Raw genomic sequence first — 11,491 nt, forward strand, 5'->3', positions numbered from 1 at the left:
TAATTCAGTCATTAGAAACTGAATGAATATCAAAGGAGAAATGATGCAAAATGGAAATTGGTTTTCAGAGTTTAGGGAATAAGTAATAATAAATTGCAACCTTTCTGTGATGATCTTTTGCAATCTTAGTGCTGTGGTAGCCCTACCGGGTCAGCAATACATTTTCAGGTTACAATATGATGACAGGTGTAGAAATCAATGTCATAGTATAATCTCGGAAGCCCAGGGAAAATCTGACGTGCATTGTACTTGCTCTCAGGATAGAACCAACTAATCCCTTATAAATAAAATGTACACCATGATGTCATGTGTTTCTCTGTGTGAATGATCACAAGTGGTTCTTTTGTGAGAAGCATGTGCCTTACTCTTTTAAAATTTACATTATGAATTTTCCCCAGACATTTAAATCACGTACATGCTTCGTGTTATTTAGGTAAGAAACCAGTAAATGTTTTGAATTGTGGATTTGCCGATTGTATTTCCCCTTGGTATTTAGCAAAATTTAAATAGATTTTTCCCTCCCCCTTCTACAGCACATCTTTGTTAATATATATTAATAGCTTTAAGTTAAATATTAACAGATCTTACTCTAAAATATGGTATTTAATGTATGTTTGAGTATTTTCAAAATAAAATAATTGTTAGAAATATTTACAGTAACAAAAATGTAGGCTGAATGTTTATAGCCTACATTTTCTTGAAATATCCAACAGTAATTATTATGATTAGAGATATGATACTATTACAGACCTGCAGAGTGAAAACCCTGCCATAGTAACTCTGCTTTACCTGGGATAGGTGCTTATGCCATCAATATTACCTTACGGACTCTAAGGAAGGCCACTGTTTTATGGGTGAGCATAATTCAAAGTTCTTTTCTCAGCATGGGCTTTGGAGTCAAGCCACTATGGGTTTCAGTCTAGGTTCTGCCATCTGCCAGCTTGCCTTTGGGCTCCTTAACATTTTAAAAGTTTGTTTCCTTGTTTGTTAAACTGGAGAAATCTCTGTGTGGAAGATCTGGAAAAAGGAAACAGGGAGAAAGGGTGACTTTCATAAATTCCAGAACATCAGTGTTTGATCACCTGAAGACTAAATTGTCTCTCTGTTACAAGGTTTATTTATAGATATGTGTAACAGAGCTTTGGGTTTACACTGCCTTTGACTTCTTAATATATGCTTTTTTTACAAAAACACTTTTTCGTAGTTTTATTACTAATTAAATTTTACATGGAGCAATATAGTAGGGGGTTTTATAAAAAAAAGTTTAGGGTGGTAACTGGTCTAGACCAGATTGTTAGCAGACTCCATCTTGTGCACCAAATTTTCTTGCAGCCTGTGTTGATAAAGTTTTATTGGAACTCAGCTATTCCTAAGTGTATAAGTATGATCTAGGGCTGGTTTTGTGCTACAATGACAGTGTTGGAGTATTGTGACAGAGACCACATGGCCTACAAAGCTTAAAATATTTACTATTCAGCTCTTTACGGAAAAGCTTTGCCAATCCTGGTCTAGAGGATAAGAACAGGGGAAAATCAAGCCAGGGCCGGTTCTGTGTTCTTTCTTCTTCCTCACTTGTGTGGTGTACTGAGCAAGATTGAACTCTTCCGCCCTGCGCTCCTCCACTTTCCAAAAAAAAGATGATCTGGCGAGTCACCAGTACCTCACTATGAATTAATTTGTGTACCTAACCTCTCTTAGGAGCAATTTTCTTTTCCAAAAGGAAATGATGCTACTATAATTTGTCAATTTACGATAAAAATAAATAAAATAAAATAAAATAAAATAAAAATAAAACCAGAAGTAAAAAGGAATTGAGGGAAGTTTATTCAATAGGATGAGTCTTTTCATATTAGGACTTCAAACGTTTTAGCATCTGGGCAGAAACAACTTTTGAGACATCCGTCAACTAGAGCTTGGTGGGCTCAGGTTATGCAAACTGTCTCTTCGTTTCAGTGGTCAGGTTTGTGTGTACCTGTTGTGTATATACCTCTATAAGTATATAATATTTGTCTATTTATTCTGTATTTACTTCAGCTATAGCCCTACTTATGTGTTCCTCAATACTTTATTCCCATGTATTTGAAAATCTGGCTTAACTTTGTCTTTAGTTATAGAGATTTGGTTTATGACCAAAGAGCTAAACACCATAGTGGTTGATAATGCAGTAATATTATTGTGATAATTTTACATTATCATCATTATCTTATCATTTGTACTTACTCAGCTTCCAAATAGGCAGTCATTTGTAACATAGATGTACATTATTGAGCAATGTGATAATATGTTTAGTTAACATGCTTCGTACTTGACCATGTGCTTGTACTTACTGTTCCAAGTTCTCTCTCTCTATGTGTGTGTGTATATATATGAATATATTCACACTCATACATATTCATATATTAACATATTTATATTCATTATTCACATACCTATGAATTTATATATGTATATATTCATTTACATATTCACATGCATATGGATATATATGAATATATTCATTTTAACTCTCACATAACATTTGAGGTGGGCACTATTTTTATCAGTCCCTTATTTTATAAAGGAGGAAGGTGAGTGGTTAAGTAACTTGTTCAACAGGACTTAGCTGGTAAGCGGAGGAGTCAGTATTAAATCCCAGGTAGTCTGGCTCTAGAGTTCCTGTTGTCAGGCATTGTGCCATATTGCTTACAGACAGATATGATAACGGTTAATACTTGCTTACAAAAAATATACCAAAGTATTCCTTTGAGTAAGTAGTTCCTCCAATGAAACTAAAATAAAATTTACTTGGCATATGACATAAAATTGTTACAAGTAAATTGTTTTATAAAGAAAATTACATTTATAAAGTAAGTACTGATCTCCTTTACCCACCCAGTTTTTTAATCAATTTGCATTCTTCTTGTGGTTTTTTTTTTTTTTTATTTAAGCATGCACCGTCTTTTAATACAATCCAGAAAAGAGAAACTAAACCAAAAGTCAACACACCTTTGCCAAGGCTAAAATGAATGGCTCTGGGTGTTTTCTGTTGAATGACACTTAGGGATTTACTGCCGCTCTCCTGGCTGCCTCCTTATCTCTCAACGAACCTCATAAGTTGGAAATCCACACCGCTACCCCAGAGTCATATGTTGAGTCATATACTGAGCTTTTCTCAGTATTGCCTTTCTGCCAGAAAGAGTATTGAGTGTTGCATAAGGATCCAACATGGCGCAGTGGAAAGAACATTGGATTTAGCGTCTCAAATCCCGGGTTCAAAATCCGACTCCCACAATGACTAGCTTTATAGTCTTGGGCAAATCACTCTACATCAAGTTTCAGTCAACTTATTGGAACATGAGGATAATGATATCTATATCATGTGATTATTTCTGAGGATTAAATGGTATAGCAAGTGAACATGTATCCTCGGTATTAATTAATCCTTAAATTGCGCTTTATTCTCCTTTTGAGATCTTGATGAGGATGATACACACATATCAAATGGATTTGTGTTTGCAAAGTGCAAACTACATAACTCATCATTTTTCTTGCATTACTTCACTTAAATAAATAAGTTTGACTTGGCAGTATCATACTATAGCTGTCAAAAAATGATAGTAATGAGAAAAACATAACCACTTCTAAGAGCGGTTTTATTCAGGGTAACAAACCTAAGGTTCTATACTATCCGGATAGGAACCTCCTACAGATATTTTTTTCTTTGTTTCTCATCAACAATAAAGAAACCAGTCACTGCATCAAGACGATCATGTGTAATGTTGTTTTTATTTTCTTTGAAATTTGTATGACACAAATAGAAGCTATTTTAGAGATAGGGCATGTTGTGTAGTTTTCATATCCAAAGAGCCAAGGCTTCTTTAGAGACCTATAAGTTATTAATTTTCATCAAAATCTCATGAGGTAGTCAGAAAAATATAATGTTCCTTGGTGCAATTAAATTAGTAACTTAAAGTGACAAATCTATTCATTAAAAATGTGAATGACTATACTTCTTGCTCTCCGTGTTGTTTGTATTTATGGCTTGGTGTATTTGGTTTGTATTTGGCTTGGTGAGTAGCAGGAGGTTAGGCATGATTTTATATATATTTAAACTGCATATATATATGGTTTATCTGTGCAGTAAACAAAGAGTTAATAGAAGGATAGCTACTCATTCAGAAAGGAGCTTTTCTAGAATCTGTCAGATAGTCCCCTTGGAGCTCTGATGCTTCACAGATTTTCTCTTGTTAATTCCTACTGAGGTGTCATAGGAAAAACAGTAATGTATGGTTGCTGATGCAGCAATACAACTTGACTTCAGGAAATATTTGTTATTTGGCAGAAACAGGGCATTTGTTGCTAATAATTTTCTTACTGGCTTAACGTGCCAGTTGCAAGGTGTTGCGAAGCTAAACTGGCCATTTCAGGAAGGACTGTAGCCGTGGATGCAGTTAAAACCTCTACAATTAGCAGCTACATCCTAGAGATGTTAAAACATTAACCTTATGATCTTTCGCTGGGAGCTATGGTAATTTGTAACCATATCTTTTGCAGGAATTTGTTTGCATCCAAAAATGGGGGAAAGGGCTTTGTGCGGTTGCACCCCAATCAGTCATTAAATTCCTTGTAATCAGAAGATGAAGAAGTCTGAAAGGCCTCCTCTTAGAATTCGCCAGAATAATGAAAGTCTAAAAGATAAAGTTTAGAGCTGTAATCTTTGCCTTAAGGATGGCTCCACATAAAAATGAGATCATCTTGGCTCCTGCTAGACTTAGTAATTCAATTCCCAGCCTTGGATATTCTTTGTGTACTCTCTATTTTTATCTTATAAAGTTTTTTTTTTTTTTTTCCCTAGTGTATATTGCTTCTGCAGGTATTCCTGCCAGGCAGTTTTTTTTGCCTTTCTATAAATTTAAAGGGACCATATAACAGTTTAGCACATTTAATAAACAGACTTTATATGGAAATAATTTTATGATTTGTAGCAAGTTAAAGTTTATGTTAAAAAGTTCTGTTTTAGGTTTGCAAAGCAAACGAATCACTAGGTGATTTAAGAGCCCATGGTGATGATAATTTAAATAAAAACTCTAATGTAAACCTTCTGCTTCAATATTCATTCACTTTTCTTTCAAGCTAAGAGGGAATCTGGACTATGTACCGGGGCGGTGTTTAATAAGCCAAAATATCTCTTTATAAAATTATTTTGCTTACATTTGTAAAAGTGACAGCTAAAGAGGATCCTCCTGTAACTCTGACCAGAGAATAGAGGAGCAGGAGGTTAAACAGCTATAAAATGGGCCATGCCATCCTCCCGAGCTTGCTTTTCTAACTTACACGTTCACATTTGTTTGGGTCCGCGTTTTTTTGTATAACTCCTTCTTAAGTTTATTTATACAATTTGTTCCTACCAGTGCCCTGGGTCATTTATTACACCTATTAACTTCTCTCTGTGAAGAGATTCTGCCAGAATTCCTTAACAACCTTCTTCGAGTCTGTTTCTCTTCTCTTTAAATTTAACATCAGGGATTTTGCTAGCACGGTGTGTATTGAGCCTGCTTTGCTGCTGACCTGATTTTCTTTTGCTGTGAATAAATAGAGGTGTGTGTCATCCGCCAAAGTGATCCGGTGTGTGTGCGCGGAAATAGCTTCAGAAATATAAAACTCACACACACGCAATTCTTTTTTGATCTCACATTCAATGCTAGCTGGAACAGACTCTTAGTATTATGTCTGGATACTTCAGTGACTTCTGTTCTAAGGATAGTTTTCTATACTTTATATTTTGTTCATGGCTTGAGATGAAGTTTTTTTTTGTTATCATATTTTTGCTTTTCTGTAGAAATCATAGACTGGGAAGCCATCACTCTAACTAATCTTTGGCTATGCGCACCAGACCCTTTATTTTTAGAATTCTTGTTTGTACAAGTTCTCTCTTTCCTAACATAATCTCAAAATAATTTAATCACGTTAATTAGAATGATTTTATTAAAAAATAATTTACAGCCGAGTAAGACAGTACAATGGACTGTTAAATGTTGAAGGCAATTTTAAAATTACATTTACATGACACCAAATTAATTGGTTGAAAAGGATATACTCTTTAATGTTAAGAAACAATTTAAAATTTTCACTAAAATTTAATTAATGTTATTTTGGGGGAGGGACAGAGTCTCACTTGTCTCCCCAGGTAGAGTGCAGTGGCATGATCATAGCTCACTGCACCTCAAACTCCTGGGCCCAAGTGATCCTCCTGCCTCAGCCTCCCGAGTAGCTGGGACTACAGGTGATCACCACAAGACCCAGCTAATTTTTCTATTTTTTACTTAGTAGAGATGGGGTCTTCTTGCTCTTGTTCAGGCTGCTCTCGAACTCCTGAGCTCAAACGATCCACCCTCCTCGGCCTCCCAGAGTGCTAGGATTACAGGCGTGAGCCACCTCGCCTGGCTAATTAATGCTCTTTTAAGACAGTTAAGTCAAGGCACTTAAAATGGTCAAGCCAATAAATAGTTTTATAGATTTAGCCACATGTTGAAATGTTGAAGAGTAATTCTAATTTGTTGGCCATTAACACAATATTCTGAATGGAATCTGCTTAAAAGGTCTGTACTTAATTTATTTTGTCTTCTAGGACAATCTGTATTTTGTAATTTATTTTAGTGAACTTAAAAAAAATCAACACTCCAATGGTTGAAGTTAGTAAAGCAGCTATATGCCAACTATAACTGGGACTTTTAAAAACAGGTACTCTGTGTAATTATAGGTTGTTTGAATTGGATCTCCTGCCGTATAGAATAAATGTCCAGTTATCAAGATAATCTGCACTTTTAATTAGTGTTTCCTGCAGATTTTCATAGATGTATGAAAACTACTAAAGATAAGAAACTTACAAAATACCATGTAGCGATATATTTTACGTCCAAGTTTAGGTTCTGTTATGTGAGGATGTGGCTTACTGTTCTGATCATTGATTCAGACACATCACTCTAATAATATTGCATGGGTTTCTTATAACTTAGAAGACAATAAAGCAATTTCTTAAGGGAAAACTGAACTTCCACTGTGTTTTATATACTACACACAAACTAGACATACATAAAAGTTGTAGGAATCGTAAACATATATATGTGAAATATATGCCTTTCCAAATTTCCAGATTTTGGGGAGTGAGGTGGGTACAATCATGGATGTGAGTGAAAATTAAGAAAAAAACCCTGCCAGTTGATAGAGACTATTGGTTGCCCACTAAAATTTGTTCCCTCCTTCAGTAATAATAGAATTATAGCTAAAGTAAAATAAGTACTACATATCCCAGTCTTCACCAAAGCCAGGAGTGTCCCATATGTTACCAGAGATAAGTGAGAAGTTAGGTGTGACATTTCTGGGCTGGGTCTTGAAACATTTCTAATGAGCTGGAAAAGACGAGTCTGTGATCCAACTTCATCCATATAAAAGCAGACAGTGCCCTAGAGGACAGGAAAGTAACAAGGTGGTAGAAACAGTTCATGGATCACATGAACACAAGACACATGTCAACCTGAAATGCTGTAATTTTATATCTGGTTGTTACATCAGCATAACCTTTGTTCTAACGAACCTTTGGCTATGAGTACCAACAGGTTGATGATTCGAATTCCTGTTGGTTCAAATCCCTCTCTTTCCCACGCAGCTCCTGGGATGGCTCACAAACTCTTCTCAATAGTCACTGAATTGCTCCCCTGTAACTGCCTGAACCAATATTTTCCCTCCAGCTTCAGTTCTGATATCCCCTAGTGTCTTCCATTTACATGATCTGTAAAGCCTGCGGATATGACATCTCTCCTACAAGCCTGAGTGGTCCTCATTTCTTCTCTAAGCATCATTCGTTTTGTGTTTGCTGAGTTGGCTTCAATGATTTTAACAGACATCTCCCCATTCTTCTCCCCTTTAAAGGGCAGACTTGTTAGAAAACTTACATTTGACTCACACGGTCTTTCTTATAGTCATCACTCTTCAGGAGCTCAGGACTGGTTCCCTGGGGTAAAACTGGTAGTCTGGTGTCACTCCTCACCACCAGCTAATGTGCTCCTCCCTGGAGCCCGAGCAGGGTAGCTGCTGCGTTGTCCTCAGGATTTCTGTAGATGTATCAACTCATAATGGTGTCTTGTTACTACTTTTGTAATTAGACTCACTCAAAAGATATCAACAGCTTCCTATGTAATGAGCAATATTTCCTACCTGCTAACATTCTTCTCTATTGAAGAAATTGTAAGTCATATTCTTATATATTTTAAAATTAAACAAATAACTGAATCTTTCTCAGTACCCTGAACAATAAATTTAGCTTTGTAATGTGGAGGAGGAAGCATGATGCCACAAAAGAAAATTGGGCTTAAACGTCAAGATCTAGGTACAAATTCCAGTCCTTCCATTGACCTACTGTTTGACTTTGAGCTAGTCAATCAACATTTACTGGTCTCAGTTTCATTGCCTATAAAATTGCCATTCATAATACCTCTTACCTGGAGTAGTTGTACATCATGAAATCGTAGCCTGAATTCGGACCCGGATTTAGAGTTAGATCTCTTCCTTCATACCTATTTCTAGATCATTTGTTTTAAAGACTAAATTATTTTTCACATGTAGAATAAAAGAATGTTTAATAATAGCTATTTTATTGCAACAACTTTTATCTAAATGAGGGTAAATATTTTCTAATATAATTAACATATTTCTATTCTTATTAAACCCTGCTGAATTATGTATAGCTTCCTATAAAGCAGAGTTCTTAATTTTACTTCCAAATTTACTTACCATTTTTATTTTGTGTGTGTGTGTGTGTGTGTGTGTGTGTGTGATATGCATGTTTGCACAGAACAAATAAAAGATGACTTTTAAGAACAATCTGCTCTGGGTTTTCATTGAGTTTTTTGCAGCATTCCTAATTTCTAATCCCGCATCAGGAGCTTGATAGCATCTATTAGGTCCAGTAGACATGGGTGGGTGGTTCAGGCTACGTGATTTCCCATTTTGCAACCTAGACTTCTTTTCAGAAGCCACTTTGCTGAGCCACTGACCGGGATGAGTTGATTTATCTTTCTTAACTTGAATCTACCCTGCCTGTCTCTTGGATGGATATGTCCTAAGAATGTACTATACTAAGAGGTTTAACAGGGAGTGAGCTGGCATTAAACACTCCTCTTAGGATCTTGTTGGAATCAATGATCTAATCCCAGCAGAAGTGAGTTATTGACTTCTTATGTGTAAGGGAGGCTTCGGCTCCTGAAGTTCACTGGACTCCGTTCCCCCTCCAGGGAATAGGGATCTTCTAAAGCCTTAAGGAATGTGAGGAGTTGCCGCTATGGGAGGAAGAAGTTGGCTCTTTGAAAGTCACAAAGCAGCTCAGCATTTCTTCCTTCTATATTTTTGGTATTTAGGCTTCATATTTAAGGGTGTCCCTTATCAAGGATGCATTCGTTTTACAGATATTGGTCCTTGTTTGAAGGTCCACAAGTGTGGCAGTCAACTAGCAGAAGTGAGAAAAATCTGGTCATAATGTGTTTGCAAACTCAGACAACCTATGGGAAACAGGGAAAGACTGATTGTTCAGCATGAGGATAACATATGAAACCATTACGTTTTTCAGATGAAAAATAGCTTTATTCTATTTTCCGATTGGATAGGTGACATACAATTGTGTAGAAAATTCAAGTAAGATAGAAAAACATGAAGGGGGAAATATAAATAGTTTTTAATACCATTATTCAGGTTAATATTCATTGTTAAAGTTTTTGTGAAGATCCATTCAGGTAGATATATTTTTTTTTTTATTTTTTTTTTATTTTTTTTTTTGAGACAGAGTCTCACTCTGTTGCCTGGGCTAGAGTGAGTGCCGTGGCGTCAGCCTAGCTCACAGCAACCTCAAACTCCTGGGCTCAAGCGATCCTCCTGCCTCAGCCTCCTGAGTAGCTGGGACTACAGGCATGCGCCACTATGCCCGGCTAATTTTTCTCTATATATATTTTTAGTTGTCCATATAATTTCTTTCTATTTTTAGTAGAGACAGGGTCTCGCTCTTGCTCAGGCTGGTCTCGAACTCCTGACCTTGAGCGATCCGCCCGCCTCGGCCTCCCAGAGTGCTAGGATTACAGGCGTGAGCCACCGCGCCCGGCCAGGTAGATATATTTTTGCAAACTTCAACATACAGAGTTATGTATATATAAGTATATATGATATCTTTATATATGTGCGATATATATACTCTCTATATTTTTATCTATGTGTATAGATCCTCATACTATGCATCAATTACTGTTAACTGGGGCCTATGCTACCCACCCACCCACTGAAAAATCAGTGACTCAGTGAGCCATTTTAATTGTGGATTGTGTGAAGTCCCTTATGACTTATGGCCTCAAAAAATTGAAACGATTTATACATATTCTGCTTTATAATTAGAATTCATATTCAGTGATCTTCAGACTTCTCCATGGCAATGAGTAGAAATTTGTATCACCCATTTTAAACATGATTTTCTTTTATTTTGTTATGGTAAGAACACTTCACATGAGATCTACCCTTTGGGCAAAATTTTAAGTGTATAATATGTAATTGTTGACTCTGGGGACAATGTTGTACAGCACATCTCTAGAGCTCATTCATCTTGCTTGACCGAAACTTTATGCCCATTGATGAGTAACTCTTCATGTCCTCGTTCTTCAGTCCCTGGAAAACACCATTCCACTCTTTGATTCTCTGAATTTGATTATTTTAGATCCCTTATATAAATGGAATCATGTGGTATTTGTCTTTCTGTGACTGGCTTACGTCACTTAGTATAATGTCCTCAAGTTTCATTCATGTCACATATTGTAGAATTTCCTTCTTTTTTAAGGCTGAATAGTATGACACATTTTCTCTCTACATTCACCGGTCAATGGACATTTAGGTTGTCTCCATATCTTGGCTATTGTGAATAGTGCTGTAATGAACATAGAAGTGCTAATATCTCTTCAAGATCCTGATTTCAATTCTGGGGGATAAACACCTAGAAGTTGTATTGCTGGACCATAGGACAGTTCTAATTTTAGTATTTTTAGGAACCTCTACACTATTTTCCATAGTGGTTGCACCGTTTTGCATTCCCGCCAATCACGTGCTATGCTTCCAATTTCTCCACATCCTTGCCAGCACTTGTGTTTTGTGTTTTTGATAATAGCCACCCTGACAGGTGTGAGGCGATGTCTTGTGATTTCGATTTGCATTTCTCTGAGGACTAGTGACTTTGAGCATTTTTTCCTGTGCTTGTTGGTCATCTGTGTTTCTTCTTTAGAGAAATTTCTCTTCAAGTCCTTAGGCCATTTTTAAATTGGGTTCTGAGTTATTGCTATTGAGTTGTAGGAGTTCCTTACATATTCTGGAGATTAACCCCTTATGAGATATATTGTTTGCAAACATATCACCCATTTTTAAGTCTGTGTATTTGTTTATTGTATGGATATACTTTAATTTATTTAATCACTATTCTGCTGATGAA

Source organism: Eulemur rufifrons, chromosome 26 (genome assembly GCF_041146395.1).
Source record: "Eulemur rufifrons isolate Redbay chromosome 26, OSU_ERuf_1, whole genome shotgun sequence".
NCBI lineage: Eukaryota > Metazoa > Chordata > Mammalia > Primates > Lemuridae > Eulemur > Eulemur rufifrons.